Genomic DNA, 9,246 nt, shown 5'->3' on the forward strand with positions numbered 1-9,246 from the left:
AGCCTGATACTCACTGTAAGCCCACTGCCCATGTGAATGTACCCTGTACATTCACAGGGGGGGGACCTCCAGCTGTTGCAAAACTACAACACCCAGCATGCACGGTCTATCAGTGCATGCTGGTAGTTATAGTTTTGCAACAGCTGGAGGCACACGGGTTGGGAAACACTGAGTTAGGAAACAGACAATGTTTCTCAATTAGTGTGCCTCCAGTTGTTGCAAAACCACAACTCCCAGCATGCCCAGACAGCCGAAGGGCATATTGGGAGTAGTGGTTACGCAACAGCTGGAGGAGAACAGTTTGGGGACCACTGTGTAGTGGTGTCCAAGCTGTAGCCCTCCAGATGTTGCAAAACTACTACTCCCAGTATGCCAAAACTGTCCAGGCATGCTGGGAGTTGTAGTTCTGCAACATCTGAAGGGCCAGATGTTACAGAACTACAACTCCCAGCATGCCTGGACAGTAAGGGCATGCTGAGGATGTGTAGTTTTGCAACATTTGGAAGGGCACAGTGGTCTCCAAACTGTGGACCTCCAGATGTTGCAAAACTGCAACTCCCAGCATGCCCAGACGCCAAGGGCTGTCTGGGCATGCTGGGAGTTGTAGTATACAGGGTCCCATTACAGCAATGCATGTCGCTTTACGGCGATGTGCATTGCTGTAAAGGGCCCGACCACGGCTGAAGAGGAACTCACCTGTCGCCACCGCCGCTGTCTTCATCGCTGGGATCCGGGTCTTCAGGGACGAGGTAAGTACCGGGGCGGGTCCCCAGCACTCCCCCGTCCCCCACCGCGTCCTCCGGTCTTCCTCCCGTCCTCGACGGACATCCAGGGGCCGGGCAGGGCGGGAGGAAGTAACCTCCTCCCACCCTGCGATTGGTCGGTTAGCTAACCGACGGATCGCAGGGGATAGGAGGAGGTGGCAGGCTTGCCACCTCGCTCCTATACTTTAGCATGGTCCTGGCTGTCTGTGACAGCCGTGATCATGCAAAATTACCGGGCGGTCGGGTCACAGAGACCCGATCAGCCCGGTATCGCCGCAGATCGCAGGGGCGATTTCCCTAGCGATTTGGGGTGATCGCCGACATGGGGGGCCTACATGGCCCCCCTCGGCGTTTGCCCTGGATGCCTGCTGAAGCATTTCAGCAGGCATCCGCTTCCGATCTCTGCCTGGGGCGCGGCAGAGACCGGAGAAACACCAGGACGTACTAATACGTCCTGGGTCTTTAAAGCCCAGGGTGCCAGGACGTTCTAGTACGTCCTGGGTCCTTAAGGGGTTAAAGACAACTTTTGACATGGTATAGAGGCCTGTCAAAAGTTTTGATCGGCTGAGATCTGAGTGGTTTTTTTTTTACTGTCCCTGCCTATTACCCTTCTATCCCCTCCCTGTTTAAAAAAAAAATTTTAAATGCCTTTTAGTCTGCCTGGTAGTGTGCTCACTACTAGGCAGACTTCCCCAACAGGCACGACGTCAGTGATGCCTGCTGGGGGGGGGGCACACTTCCGCCCCTAGTTCATCTACACAGGGTGCCTCCAGCTGTTTCACCACTAAAACTTCCAGCTTGCCCTGACATCTATTGGCTGTCAGGGCATGCTGGGAGTTGTAGTGGTGAAACAGCTGGAGGCACCCTGTGTTGAAAACAATAAAACAATAAGTTAGGGCCATGGGGCGCTACCCCGTTTCGTTCCCCCCTTTCCCCATGTTGAAATCCCGTTCCCCGCTCTCCCCCAACCCCCATGTAAAAATCTTGAACCCTGCACTCCCCTAAAGATAGATACATACTGCAGAGTCCAGCAGCGGGCGTGCAGAGGCAGCAGCAGGCGTGCAGAGGCAGCAGCGGCGGCAACATGTGCGGGAGGAGTGGCCGTGTGAGCCCAGGGAGCCAATGCACTCACTCCCGCCTGTCTGATTGACAGGCAGGGAGCTAGCGCAGGCTGAATGAATAAGGACCGATGCACGGCCGGCATCCGTACGAATTCAGGCATGACATCACGCCAGCCTGCATTAAATTAAAACGTTTTAATAAAAAAATAATGAAAATATATTAGAGATATGTTGTAGTACATATGTACTACAATATATTAAAAAAAAATTATGACAGTGCCCATTTAAGACCTCTATCGATCGTTAGAATTAGATCGATCATTAGAATGAGCCAGGAGTAGAGTGTGCTAAGGCTAGGACCACACTGCATTCCTGCCTGTGTTAATCGTATCCCATATTTGATGGGATGTAGACGTATATTGTTAAAAGGAGCAGCAGACCCCATTCACTTCTATGGACAAACTGATTCATCTAGTGTTAGGGACATATCCGCTATTTCAAGCTGAGTCAAAAACCGTACTGTTGCACTTTTGAAATAGTGCATTCCATAAGCGTGTCCCAAAAGGAGTCACTTTAATACAGTGTTGGATTAAATATGGTAGTCCCCGTCCAAAATAGCAACAATAGAGTGAGTGAAATCTGCAGCAGAAATCTGAGGGTATGTGTTTGAAATTACATTCTATTAATTTGTGAGGGATTTGTTGCATTCATATATTCTGTTGTTCTTGTAAAATATAAGAACATATATGGCTTGCGTACAAGTATAATGTATCAAAGTGGCGCCGGATTATTAATACATTTAAATCTAAAACGATTGTCTGTCTAGCATGTACAATGATTACTTTACAGATTTTAGCTTCTAGGTATGCTCCTGCAAAAATTTCACAAATCCTGCTTAACCCCTTAAGGACCAGGCCATTTTACACCTTAGGACCAGAGCGTTTTTTTACACATCTGACCACTGTCACTTTAAGCATTAATCACTCTAAGATACTTTTACCGAATATTCTGATTCTGAGATTGTTTTTTCGTGACATATTCTACTTTATTTTAGTGGTAAATTTTCGGCGTTACTTGCATCCTTTTTTTGTGAAAAATTCCAAAATTTCATGAAAATTTTGAAAATTTTGCATTTTTCTAACTTTGAAGCTCTCTGCTTGTAAGGAAAATGGATATTCCAAATAAATTTTATTTTTATTCACAAATACAATATGTCCACTATATGTTGGCATCATAAAATGGACATATTTTTTTCTTTTTGAAAAAATTAGAGGGCTTCAAAGTAGAGCAGCAATTTTCAAAAATTTCATGAAAATTGTAAAATCTGAAGGGACAGATGTTACAGAACTACAACTCCCAGCATGCCTGGGCAGTCTAGGCATGCTGAGAGTTGTAGTTTGGCAACATCTGGAGGGCTACAGTTTGGGCACCATTGTAGCAGATGCTGGGAGTTGCAGTTCGGCCTTTCTAGTGGTTGCCACAGTAAAAATCACTTTACTTTCAGTTTCATTTCTCCCCCCCCCCCCCCCACCGTCGATTCCCTACCTGAGCCGGGATCTCCGGTGAATATCTGCGATGATTGCCAGGCCCCACGAGTCTTCTCCTCCAGGTGCCGGCCTCCATGTTCTCCCCCCGTTCTGCCTGACATCCAGGGATGGGCAGAAGGGGGGGTTTCCATGGCAACCCACCGTCCTGCTCTCCCATTGGTCAGAATCAGTTCTGACCAATTTCAGGGGATGGGAGGAGATCGCAGCATTGCGACCTCACTCCTACCCTGCAGGATGCTGGGGCCTGTCACTCACAGGTCCGAGCATCCCTATTTTCCGGGTGATCGGGTCACCAGAGACCCGATCAGCCCGCAATAGGAGAAAATGAAGTGGGAATGGGGAGGGGGGGAAGCGGGTGATGGCCGAACACTACAAAGAATGGAGACTTGGCGGATGACTCAGAGTCTTTGAAATTGTACGAGAATTCAGCCCAGGGTAACAGGTCAACCCAATCGTCTTGGCGGGAGGAGACAAAATGTCGCAGGTAGTCACCAAGGATCTAGTTCACTCTCTCCACTTGTCCATTGGACTGCGGGTGGTAGGCGGAGGAAAAATTCAATTTAATCTTTAATTGGGAGCAGAGTGCTCTCCAGAATTTTGAGATGAATTGAACGCCTCTATCCGTGGAGACGGAAAATGTGCAAAAAGAATTGCTTCGCCAGCTGTGGCGCAGAAGGGAGACCAAGAAGCGGGACAAAATGAGCCATTTTCGAGAATCGATCAACGACCACCCAAATGACAGTGTTGCCATGGGATACAGGAAGGTCAGTGACGAAATCCATCGCTATGTGTGACCAAGGCTGTTCGGGCAACGGCAGAGGAAGGAGAAGACCCACAGGTTTCTGGCGAGGAGTCTTGTCACGTGCACAGACAGCACAGGATCGTACAAACTCAGTCACATCTTTTTCAAAGGCAGGCCACCAATAGTGTCTGGCAATCAACTGAATGGATTTCTTGATTCCAGCGTGACCCGCCAAGTGGGAAGAATGACCCCATTTGAGAGTCCGGAGGCGAAGACATGAGGGACATAAGTTTTTCCTGGAGGAACTGGCACCAGAGAAGCAGGGGCAGCAGAGATCAGACACTCAGGAGGGATGATGTGTTGGGGAGAGGCTTCAGCTTCCGTGGCATCGGTGAAACGTGATGGGGCATCCGCCCTGACATTCTTGTCTGCAGGACGAAAATGGATCTGGAAATTGAAGCGGGCAAAGAACAACGACCACCTGGCCTGGCGAGGATTTAAGCGCTGGGCGGACTGTAGGTAGGACAGATTCTTGTGGTCAGTGTAGATGGTGATAGAGTGAATGTATCCTTCCAGGAGATGTCTCCACTCCTCTAGTGCCAACTTAATGGGCAGCAATTCACGGTCACCAATAGCGTAGTTCCTTTCAGGAGGAAAAAAGTTTTAGAGAAAAAACCGCAAGTGACATTTTTTCCTTTAGCGGTTTTTTGAAGAAGGACCGCCCCGGCTCCTACCGAAGAGGCGTCTACCTCAAGGAAGAATGGTTTCAGAGGATCGGGTCTAGTCAAGACTGGGGTGGAGGCGAAGGCGGGTAAAAGCTTCTTCCACTTGGGGAGACCAGGATCTCGGATTCGCATCTTTCTTTGTCAGTGCCACAATAGGAGCCACGACAGTGGAGAAGTGGGGGATGAACTGACGGTAGTAATTAGCGAATCCAAGGAAGCGCTGGATAGAGCGGGCGTGGCCAATCTAAGACCACGGAGAGCTTGTCGGGGTCCATTTGAAGACCTTGTCCTGAGACCAGTTATCCCAGGAAAGGAAGACAGCTACGTTCAAAGAGACACTTTTCAATTTTGGAGTAGAGATGGTTAACACGGAGGCGCTGGAGCACTTGACAAACATGGAGGCGGTGTTCCTGTAGGTTGGAGGAGAAGATTAGTATGTCATCAAGATAGACCACTACGCAGGTATACAGTAAGTCCCGAAAGATTTTGTTGACAAAGTCTTGGAAAACTGCAGGGGCATTGCAAAGTCCAAATGGCATGACGAGATATTCAAAGTGGCCATCTCTGGTGTTAAAAGTGGTTTTCCATTCATCACCTTCACGAATTCTAATGAGGTTATAGGCGCCCCTGAGGTCAAGCTTTGTAAATACTTTTGCTCCACGCAGTCTGTCAAAGAGCTCAGAGATGAGAGGCAGAGGGTAACGGTTCTTTACTGTAATTTTATTAAGGCCACGATAGTCTATGCAGGGTCGTAGTGAACCATCCTTTTTAGCCACGAAGAAGAACCCCACTCCGGCAGGCGAAGAGGACTTCCTAATGAAACCCCTCTTGGGTTTTTCCTGGATGTATTCAGACATGGCCTTGGTCTCTGGAGCGGAGAGAGGATAAATTCTGCCACGGGGTGGTGTGATACCATGGAGCAAGTCAATAGGACAGTCGTAGGGTCTATGTGGTGGCAAGACCTCCGCTTGTTTTTTACTAAAGACGTCAGCAAAGTCTTGGTAGGCCTTGGGAAGACCAGGCAGAGGAGTAGCGATGGGGATTTGGCTGATTGGTACAGATTTAAGGCAATTTTTGTGGCAGGAAGCACCCCAGGACTTAATGTCCCCAGTGGTCCAGTCAAGGGTAGGAGTATGTCGCTGGAGCCAGGGCAAGCCAAGCAGAATGTCCGAGGTACAATTTGGTAAAACAAAGAATTCAATTTTTTCTTGGTGGAGTACTCCAACAGTCATGAGTAAGGGTTCTGTGCGGTAACGCACGGTGCAGTCCAGATTCTCTCCATTAACAGATGAGATGAAGAAGGGCTTGAAGAGACGGGTAACTGGGATATTAAATCTGTTGATGAATGAGGCTTCAATAAAGTTTCCTGCAGAACCAGAGTCCAAGAAGGCCACCGCAGAGAAGTAGGAGTTAGCGGATGGAGAAATCCGCACTGGAATAGTCAGGCGTGGAGAGAAGGAATTCACACCTAGTAACACCTCTCCCACGTTAACTAGGTGCATGCGTTTCCACTGACGTGGAGGACGAATAGGACAGTCTATAAGGAAATGTTCAGTACTGGCACAGTACAACCACAGATTTCCATTTCTGCGGCGAATCCTCTCTTCTTGGGTCAGGCGAGACTGGTCCACTTGCATAGCCTCCTCGGCAGGAGGCACAGAGGTAGTTTGCAGAGGACTCTGGAAGAGAGGTCCCAGGCGAGGAAACCGTCGGGTGTGAACAAGATCCTTTTCTTGGCGGAGCTCCAAGCATCTCTCCGTGAAACGCATATCTATGCGGGTGGCCAACTGGATGAGTTCAGGCAAGGTAGCAGGAGTTTCTCGTGCGGCCAGAACATCTTTGATGTGGCTGGATAAACCTTTCTTGAAGGTCGCGGAGAGGGCCTCATTGTTCCAAGCTAGCTCAGAGGCGAGGGTGCGAAACTAGATTGCATATTCGCGCACAGAAGAGCTCCCTTGGACGAGATTCAGAAGAGCCGTCTCGGCAGTGGAAGCCTGGGCTGGCTCCTCAAAGACGCTGCGTACTTCGGCAAAGAAGGACTGGACTGAGGCAGTGGCAGGATCGTTGCGGTCCCACAGCGGTGTGGCCCAGGACAAGGCCTTCCCAGATAACAAACTAACCACGAATGCCACCTTCGACCGTTCTATGGGGAACTGGTCCGACATCAACTCAAGGTCCAGGGAACATTGGGACAGGAATCCCCGGCACATCTTAGAGTCCCCATCAAATTTCTCTGGAAGAGACAAGCGGACTCTAGGGGTAGTTGCAGCAACTCGGAGTGGAGGAGAAGCTGGAGCTGGCAGAGAAGATGGTTGACGCTGGGCAAGCAGAAGGTGCTGGAGCATGGCGGTCAACTGCATCAGCTGTTGTCCTTGTTGGGCGACAACGATAGTCAGATCAGCAACACTCGGCATCTCAGCGGGATCCATGGCCGGATCTACGTACCGGCAGGACTGGTAGTGGATCCTCTGGATCAGTGAGGCGATGATGCGGGTTGTACCAGAGGACTGGTTCTAAGTGGTTACTGGTTTTCACCAGAGCCCGCTGCAAAGCGGGATGGACTTGCTGCAGCGGTAACCACCAGTTCGTATCCTCCAGTAGCAACTCGACCGCACTGGTAGCTGATATGGCGTGGTACACAAGGACTAGGCAGAGGCGAGGTCAGACGTAGCAGAAGGTCAGTGCAGGCAGCGAAGTTCGTAGTCAGGGGCAACAGCAGTAGGTCTGGGTACACAGGCTACGGAACACACTATACGCTTTCTCAGGGCACAAGGCAACAACATCTGGCAAGGATAGGAAGGGGAAGTGAGTTTATTTAGTGTAGGGAGGTGATTGAACTGATTGGGCCAGGCACCAATTAACGGTGCGCTGGCCCTTTAAATCTTAGAAAGCCGGCGCGCGCGCCCTAGGGAGCGGGGCCGCGTGCGTCGGGACGAGACAGACGGAGGAGGAGGGTGAGTGGAACGGGGCGCGATCCATGAGCGGGCCTGACCCGCCACACGGATCGCGTCCCCGCCGGTATGAACACCCAACAAGAAGTGATGCCTTGTTGGATCTGATCATTTCCAACAACGCAGAGCTGGTTGGTAATGTAACTGTGAGGGAAAACCTTGGTAATAGCGACCACAATATAGTTACTTTTGACTTAAAATGTAGAAAACAAAGACAGACGGGGAAAGCAAAAACATATAACTTTAAAAAGGCAAACTTCCCTGGGTTGAGGGCTGCACTACAGGACATAGACTGGGGGGAGGTGTTCTCAAATGCTGATGCAGAAGGTAAATGGGACATCTTTAAATCAACTCTAAATAACTATACAGCTAAATATATACCAAAGGGGAACAAATATAAACGATTAAAACTAAATCCTACATGGCTGACAAATGAGGTTAAAAGAGCAATAAACAACAAAAAAATAGCCTTCAAAAAATTCAAATCTGATGGGTCAGCTATAACATTTAAACAGTACAAGGAGCTTAATAAAATCTGTAAAAATGTAATAAAAACAGCAAAAATTCAAAATGAGAGACAGGTGGCCGAAGAAAGCAAAACTAATCCTAAATATTTTTTTAGATATATAAATACAAAAAAACCAAGGACAGAGCATGTAGGACCCCTTAATAATGATAATGGGGAGGTTGTCACGGGCGATCAAGAGAAGGCGGAGCTACTGAATGGGTTCTTTAGTTCTGTATATACTATGGAAGAAGGAGCTGACATTGGTCAGGTCAGTGCTGGTAACACATCATGTAATGTACTGAACTGGCTTAATGTAGAGATGGTACAAGGTAAGTTAAGTGATATAAATGTAAGCAAATCCCCAGGACCGGATGGACTACACCCAAGAGTTCTTAGAGAGGTAAGTTCAGTAATATCTGTACCCTTGTTCATGATATTTAGAGATTCTCTGGTGTCTGGTATTGTGCCAAGGGACTGGCGCAAGGCTAATGTGGTACCAATCTTCAAGAAGGGCTCTAGGTCTTCGCCAGGCAATTATAGACCGGTAAGTCTAACGTGCATTGTGGGTAAATTGTTTGAAGGACTTATAAGGGATTACATACAGGAATACATAGGGGATAATAGTATTATAAGTGATAGCCAGCATGGGTTTACTAAGGATAGAAGTTGTCAAACCAATCTAATTTGCTTTTATGAAGAGGTGAGTAGAAGCCTTGACAGAGGAATGGCTGTGGATATAGTGTTTCTGGATTTTGCCAAAGCGTTTGATACTGTCCCTCACAGACATCTGACAGGTAAGTTAAGGTCCTTGGGCTTGGAAACTTTAGTTTGTAACTGGATTGAACACTGGCTCATGGATCGTACCCAGAGAGTGGTGGTCAATGATTCGTACTCTGATTGGTCCCTGGTAATTAGTGGTGTACCCCAAGGTTCTGTACTGGGCCCGCT

The sequence above is a fragment of the Hyla sarda genome, chromosome 7 (assembly GCF_029499605.1).
Source record: "Hyla sarda isolate aHylSar1 chromosome 7, aHylSar1.hap1, whole genome shotgun sequence".
Lineage (NCBI taxonomy): Eukaryota > Metazoa > Chordata > Amphibia > Anura > Hylidae > Hyla > Hyla sarda.